General features: G+C 44.2%; 1 pseudogene across 1 annotated transcript; it reads left to right on the top strand.

Moving 5' to 3' along the window:
- The first annotated feature begins 5,135 nt into the window (after positions 1–5,135).
- On the top strand, positions 5,136–5,498 carry LOC309973662 (cytochrome c oxidase subunit NDUFA4-like; annotated as a pseudogene). Its single transcript has one exon. The product of its transcript is annotated as a cytochrome c oxidase subunit NDUFA4-like (transcript).
- Positions 5,499–6,762: the final 1,264 nt, after the last annotated feature.

The following is a 6,762-nucleotide window of genomic DNA, read 5'->3' as shown; positions in this document are numbered from 1 at the left end:
AGTTTTGACACATGTACACACCCATGAAACGTTCAACACAATCAAGATAGTGAACATACCCCAAAGTTTCCTTGGTGTCCTTTGTCATCCCTCCCCTCCCCTCCCTTCATCCACAGGCAACCACTGATCTTTCTGTGACCAGAGATTAGTTTGCGTTTTCTGGAGTTTTATATAAATGGAATCTTACAGTATGTATTCTTTTTCTGTCTGGCTTCTTTCACTCAGCATAACTGTTCTGAGATCCATCCATGTTGCTGCGTTGCTGCTCGTATCAGTAGTTCATTCCTTTTTGTTACTGAGTGGCATTCCATTATATGAACATAATTACTTTATATATATATATATATATATATATATATAAAATTACTTTGTATTAAGTACTTCCTATATGCCAGGAACTCTACTAGTGAGTTCACATACATTATCTTTTTCAGTCCTCAAACTGATCCGCAAATAAGAACAGTAATCTTCACTTTACAGTTGAGACAAGCAAGGCTCAGAAACGTTAAGAAAACTTCCCACAGGTCACACAGCAGGGAGGTGTAACATTCAGGAGATGAACTTGTCTCCCTGCACTGAGATATACTGTGTGTGCAGTGTTCCCTCTGAGCACCTGGCCATCCCGGGTGTCCCGGGCTGCTCAGCAGCGGGATGCCTTTGACCTTCCCTCCTAGCTCCACCCCACGGGCCCGGGAGCACAGCGGACCGGCCTGGCCGCCTTGGTCCCACCTCCTCCCGCGACCATGACACTCTGGGCACATTGCCCGTGGAGGGGAGGAGGTCAAAAGAAAGGGGCCCGAGCACCTGGAGGCTTGAACCCCTTCTGCCCACAGCACCCCCCCACCTGTTTGCAGAAGAAGATTTTTACTGGAGTCAACTTGTTTTGAGCTGAGGTGGAACACGCTCCCCGAGCCTATCAATAGAACGAGGCAGAAGGGTGACCACGCGGCAGATGGCACGGGTGGGTGGAGCGGCTCCTCTGTCGTGTTCGGTGGTGGTGAGAGATTCCCGACTGCGGGCACCGGCACTTCCCTTCTCCTCCATCCCTTCAGCCCACTGCAGCTGAGCTTCTTCCGTCACAATCCACCTTTTCCGGGTTCCCGGAGATCCTGCAAAGGCCTCTGGGAGCGAGGCCGCCGGGCGGATGAGCACCAGGGCCTCAGGGCCGCACCTGCGAATCCCGAGAGCAAGCTCCTCCCTCGTGTTTCCGGACACCACGTCTCCAAGTGCCCTGCAGAAGGGCGGGAATCACTGTCGCTGGGGCCTGTGTTCAATGATTCACATCCCACCCCACCTGCCTCTTCTGGGACTTCGCATGGCCCAGGCCTGGCATCTTCAATCTGCCCCTCTCACCTTGCACCTTCTTTGGGGCAGACTTCCTCTACCCAAATCAAAATCCATCTCTTGCTTCTGCTTCCCCTTCACGTTACCAAACTTCCTAAGTTATCTCCTCCGAAGACCTCCCCACCCCCTGGAACTGTATGTATATACAAACAGTAGAATATTATTCAGCCTTCCAAAGGAACTAGGTTGACCTCCCTAACAATCCTCTCCAATGAGTGCCTTTCGGGGCGTGCATCCTACCTGTGATTCCCTGTTGGAAAAGCATCATGCCCATTAGGCTGCCAGCACCACGTGGCAGGGCCTCCCCAGTCCATCACTGTGGTTTCTGCAGCACCCAGCACAGTGCCTGCATCCAACAAATGCTCAGTGAATACGTGATTTCTTGAAATAAGGTTTTAATACTTGCAAGAGTGAACAATGTAGTGTTTAGAGGTATATATATTTAGTAAAACTATAAAGAAAAGCAAAAGAATTACACGCTCAAGATAAGGATGAAGTCATACCCATTAGGATAGCTATTTAAACACACACACACACAGAAAAACAAATGCTGGCTGTGGAGAAATTGAGACCCTTGTACATTGCTGGTGAAAATGTAAAATGGTGCAGCCACTGTGGAAAACAATCTGGCAATTCCTCAAAATATTCAACATAGAATTACATTTGACCCAGCAATTCCCACTTCTGGGTATATACACAAAAGAAAACTGGGACTCAGCTATTTGTGCACCAGTGTTCGTAGTAGCACTATTCACAATAGCCGAAAGGTGGAAACAACCCAAATGTCCATCAACAGATGAATGGATAAGTAAGATGTGGTATATACATACATACAGTAGAATATTATTCAGCCTTTAAAAGGAAGAAAATTCGGACACAGGCTACAACATGAATGGACCTGGAAAACATTATGGTGAGTAAAATAAGCCAATCACCAAAGGACGAATATTGCCCTTATCTACTTACATGAAGTACCTAGAGTAGCCAAATTCATAGAGGAAGAAGGTAAAAACAGTGGTTACGAGGTCTGGGGAAGGGAGGAATGAGGAGGTATTGTTTAACTCAGTTTATTTAACTTTAGTTTGGGATGATGAAAAAGTTCTGGAGGTGGATACTGGTAATAGTTGCACAACAATGTGAATGTTCTTAATGCCACTGAACTGTACACTTAAAAATTATTAGAATGGCAAGTGTTATGTTATATATATTGCACCACATTAAAAAAAAACAAAACCAAAAAACCAAGATGGTGGTCACTGCAGCGGGAGGGAGGGGGAAAAAGAAAGGGCTACAACTGTACCGAGGGTGAGTCCTCGGGTACTCAGACTCTTATACTTGTTTAGTACATTGCCTATATCCAGCCACACCTGCCCCCTCTGCAACCACACATGTATGCTATGCACCTTATTTCATGGATTCAAAAGCTCACATGTTAAAAATGTAATCTCTCTGAAATTGGGATGCATCTCACAACCAATGTGGTAAGAATGGCCTTGTGCCATAGTTTAGGTGGTAGGCTATTATCTTTCTCTGTGGTACATAAAACAATGCTGCTTCTGGGACTTCCCTGTAGTTAAGGGAAGTGTCCAGTGGTTAAGACTCCATGCTTCCACTGCAGGGGGCGTGGGTTCGATCCCTGGTCAGGGAACTAAGATCCTGCATGCCAAGCAGCATGGCCAAAAAAAAAAAAAAAGATGCTTCTGACAATTGATGGTGTCTAAGAGCAGATGAAATACAGGGTATGTATTTGTAAGTAAAAATATTTCAGAATAAATTTTTATTTATTTTTATTGAAGTATAGTTGATTTACAATGTTGTGTTACTTTCAGGTGTACAACAAAGTGATTCAGTGATTCTTTTTCATATTCTTTTCCATTATAGTTTATTACAAGATATTGAATATAGTTCCGTATACTATACAGTAGGACCTTGTTGTTTATTTTATATATAGTAGTTTTTATCTGCTAATCCCAAACTCCTAATTTATCACTCCCTGCCCCCTTTCCCATTTGGTAACCATAAGTCAATCTCTGAGAGTATGCTTCTGTTTTGTAAATAGATTCATCATTTATATCATATTTTAAATTCTACATGTAAGTGATATCAGATGATATTTGTGTTTTTCTGTCTGACTTCACTTAGTATCATAATCTCTAGGTCCATCCATGTTGCTGCATTTGGCATTGCTTCTTTTTTTTTTTTTTTGGCTGCACTGGGTCTTCGTTGCTGTGTGCGGGCTTTCTCTAGTTGTGGCGAGCAGAGGCTACTCTTCATTGCGGCGCGTGGGCTTCTCATTGCGGTGGCTTCTCTTGTTGCAGAGCACAGGCTCTAGGCACGCGGGCTTCAGTAGCTGCAGCACGCGAGCTCAGTAGTTGTGGCACATTGGCTTAGTTGCCCCATGGCATGTGGGGTCTTCCTGTACCAGGGATTGAACCCATGTCCTCTGCGTTGGCAAGCAGATTCTTAACCACTGGACCACCTGGGAAGTCCATTTCATTCTTTTTTATGGCTGATTTAGATAGATAGGTAGATGTGTATAGATATATCACATCTTCTTTATCCGTTCATCTATTGATGGACACTTGGGTTGCTTCCACGTCTTGGCTATTGTAAATAGTGCTGCTATGAACATTGGGATGCATGGATCTTTTCGAATTAAGAGTTTTCTCCAGGTGTATGCCCAGAAGTGAAAATGCTGGATCATATGGTAACTCTATTTTAAGTTTTTTAAGGAACCTCCATACTGTTTTCCATACTGGCTGCACCAATTTACATTCCCACCAAGAGTGTAGGAGGGTTCCCTTTTCTCCACACCCTCTCCAGCATTTATTATTTGTAGGCATTTTGATGATGGCCATTCTGACCAGTGTGAAGTGATACCTCATTGTAGTCTTGATTTGCATTTCTCTAATAGTGATGTTGAGCATCTTTTCACATGCCTACTGACCAACTGTATGTCTTCTTTGGAGAAATGTCTATTTAGGTCTTCTGCCCATTTTTTGATTGGGTTGTTTGGTTTTTGATATTGAGTTGTATAAGCATAACAAATTTTTAAATAACAGTTCTATTGACATATAATTCACATACAATACATTCACCCATTTAAAGTATACAATTCAATGGTTTTTAGTATATTCACAGAGTTGTGCAATCACACAATACATGGTCTTTTGTGACTGGCTTTTCTTACTTAGCGTGTTTTCAAGTTTCATCTGTGTTGTAGCATTATACTTAATATTTAAAGTGATCCATTCACTTCTCTACTCACTGGAATCTGGCTTCTGAATCCACCTCTTTATTAAAATGACTCATGTAGGTCACAAGTAATTTCCTCATTATACAGTCTAGTGGACTGTATAATGTAAGACTGTAAGGCTGTAAGGCTTTCCTTTCCCTACTCCCATATCTCAGTCTTCATTTCAACCTCATTCAGCACAAATATGGGTTGAGTGTTCACTAAATGCCAATTTTTACTGGCATCACTCACTTCCTTCTCTCTGACATGCTCCTTCCTTAAATTCCACACCTCATGCTCATTTGACTGTTTCTCTGTCTGGACCTTCTCTGTCTGCTTCCTTGGTTCTCCCTTCCCCTCTCCTTTGGCTTGTCTTTGGCCTTTGTCCCCTCCTTTGACGTTCTTCCAGTGATATCCAGCATACTGGTATCCTCCATGATCAGGCCCTCAATCTGACACAACCCTCAGTCAGGTTGTATCTTCAACCCTAACCTCTGTTTCTCCACCTGCCTGCTAGACCTTTCTCCCTGGGTGTTGCACGGGTGCCTCACACTCCATGCTAGATGGAATCTCTCCTCTGCATAACCCAGCACTCCTCTTAAGCCACTTAAATTCTGCCTTATACGCTTTCTTTCAACAAAATTATTTACTCGAGGCCTGTGTCACAACCGTGCTCCACCAGATCATTGGTCAGGCCAAGAATCATCCTAGCTTGATCCCCCTCTTCGTATTTATTGGATCAGGAGGTACTGGAGGAGCACTGTATGTCTGGAGCCTGGCATTGTTCAACCCAGATGTCAGTTGGGACAGAAAGAATAACCCAGAACCCTGGAACAAAGTGGGCCCCAATGATTAATACAAGTTCTACCCAGTGAATGTAGATTACAGCAAAGTGAAGAAAGAAGGTCCAGACTTCTAAATGAAACGTTTCACTATAAAACTGCTTAGAATGAAGGTCTTCCAGAAGCCATCTGCACAATTTTGCACTTGACCGGGAAATAGTTCCCCTCTCAATGCGTGATCATGTTGGTGTATTGTGTTGGGGTTTACACTGATTAATAAATAATCTGAAACTTAAAAAAAAAAAAAGTTACTGAGAATCTGTTGCTGTTGGAAGTACTAAAGACATGTTAGAAAAGAAAACAAAGTCGCTTTTCTCCAAGAGCTTCCCCTCTAGGGAGAGAGCCAGTGGTCAACCATGAACCTGCAATATGGCTGGTGGTGATGAGTTCCTTAAAACAATTAGAACAGGGTAAAGGGATCAAAAGTGACAGTGGGCTGTGCTGGTTATTCTCTGCTTACTGTCCCTCCCTCCCATACAATTCACCCATCGTCCTCCCTCTCAGCCCTGTTCCATGCCCCAGGGACTGGCCTACAAGGCTTCTTTCACCCAAGCTCCCTCACCCTCTGCCTTCCTATTGGCTTAGGCAGAAAGAGGAGATGAGAGAATGGGGGGCAGTGGTGTGGCAGTAAGTGTTTATCAACCAGCTCTCCAAGGAAAAGCAACCTGATTTGTAGCATTTGCCCATTTCTGTGGTGTAAATACTCCACCTTGAGAGATTTCAAACAGCCATCTTGATGTCGGAGTTGGAAAGAGATGCTTACCGTGGGCCCTGATGAACCAGTATAAGCCAGTTTCAACACACCATTGGTGGGAGGAGAGGGAATGTCTTCTCAGCTTCCTCTTGTCCTCGGTCCTGGCAGGGGCTGCATCCCTTCAGGACTGCAGCTCTAGACAACAGTGCCTCTTAGGCCACTCCAGCTCTAATGAGTTGCTGAGACTCCCATTCCCTCCTCCTACCTCTTCAGGTCTGGGATTGGGAACAGCCTCTCAGTGAAGCTGGTCCCTGGGTGCCTCACTATCCCTAGTTTCCTTTCCCTACTCCCAGCTCTTCATTAATGTTCTTCAAAATCCTTGTGGAATGTACCTTCTGTTTCCCGTGGGACCCGGACTCATACAGGAGGGTTGTCTTTTTCCGTAGAGTGCACAGGAAGGCCTTTCTGATACTGTAACACTGAAGCACAGAATGAGGGTGTGGGAAGTGATTTGTGTGTTGATCCTGCCACCTCCTCTCCAGTTTCCCCATCCCCATGCCTGGTAACCATTTCTCTTGTATTTGATTTCTAGCAGTGCCAATCTCAGTTCTTTGCATGTATCCAAAAAAACATTTGTTGAATTGTAC

This window comes from Leucopleurus acutus, assembly GCF_964270905.1.
Source record: "Leucopleurus acutus genome assembly, chromosome: 2".
Taxonomy (NCBI): Eukaryota; Metazoa; Chordata; class Mammalia; order Artiodactyla; family Delphinidae; genus Leucopleurus; species Leucopleurus acutus.
Note: the sequence above shows the minus strand (reverse complement) of the source record. Positions and strands in the feature narration are given on the sequence as shown.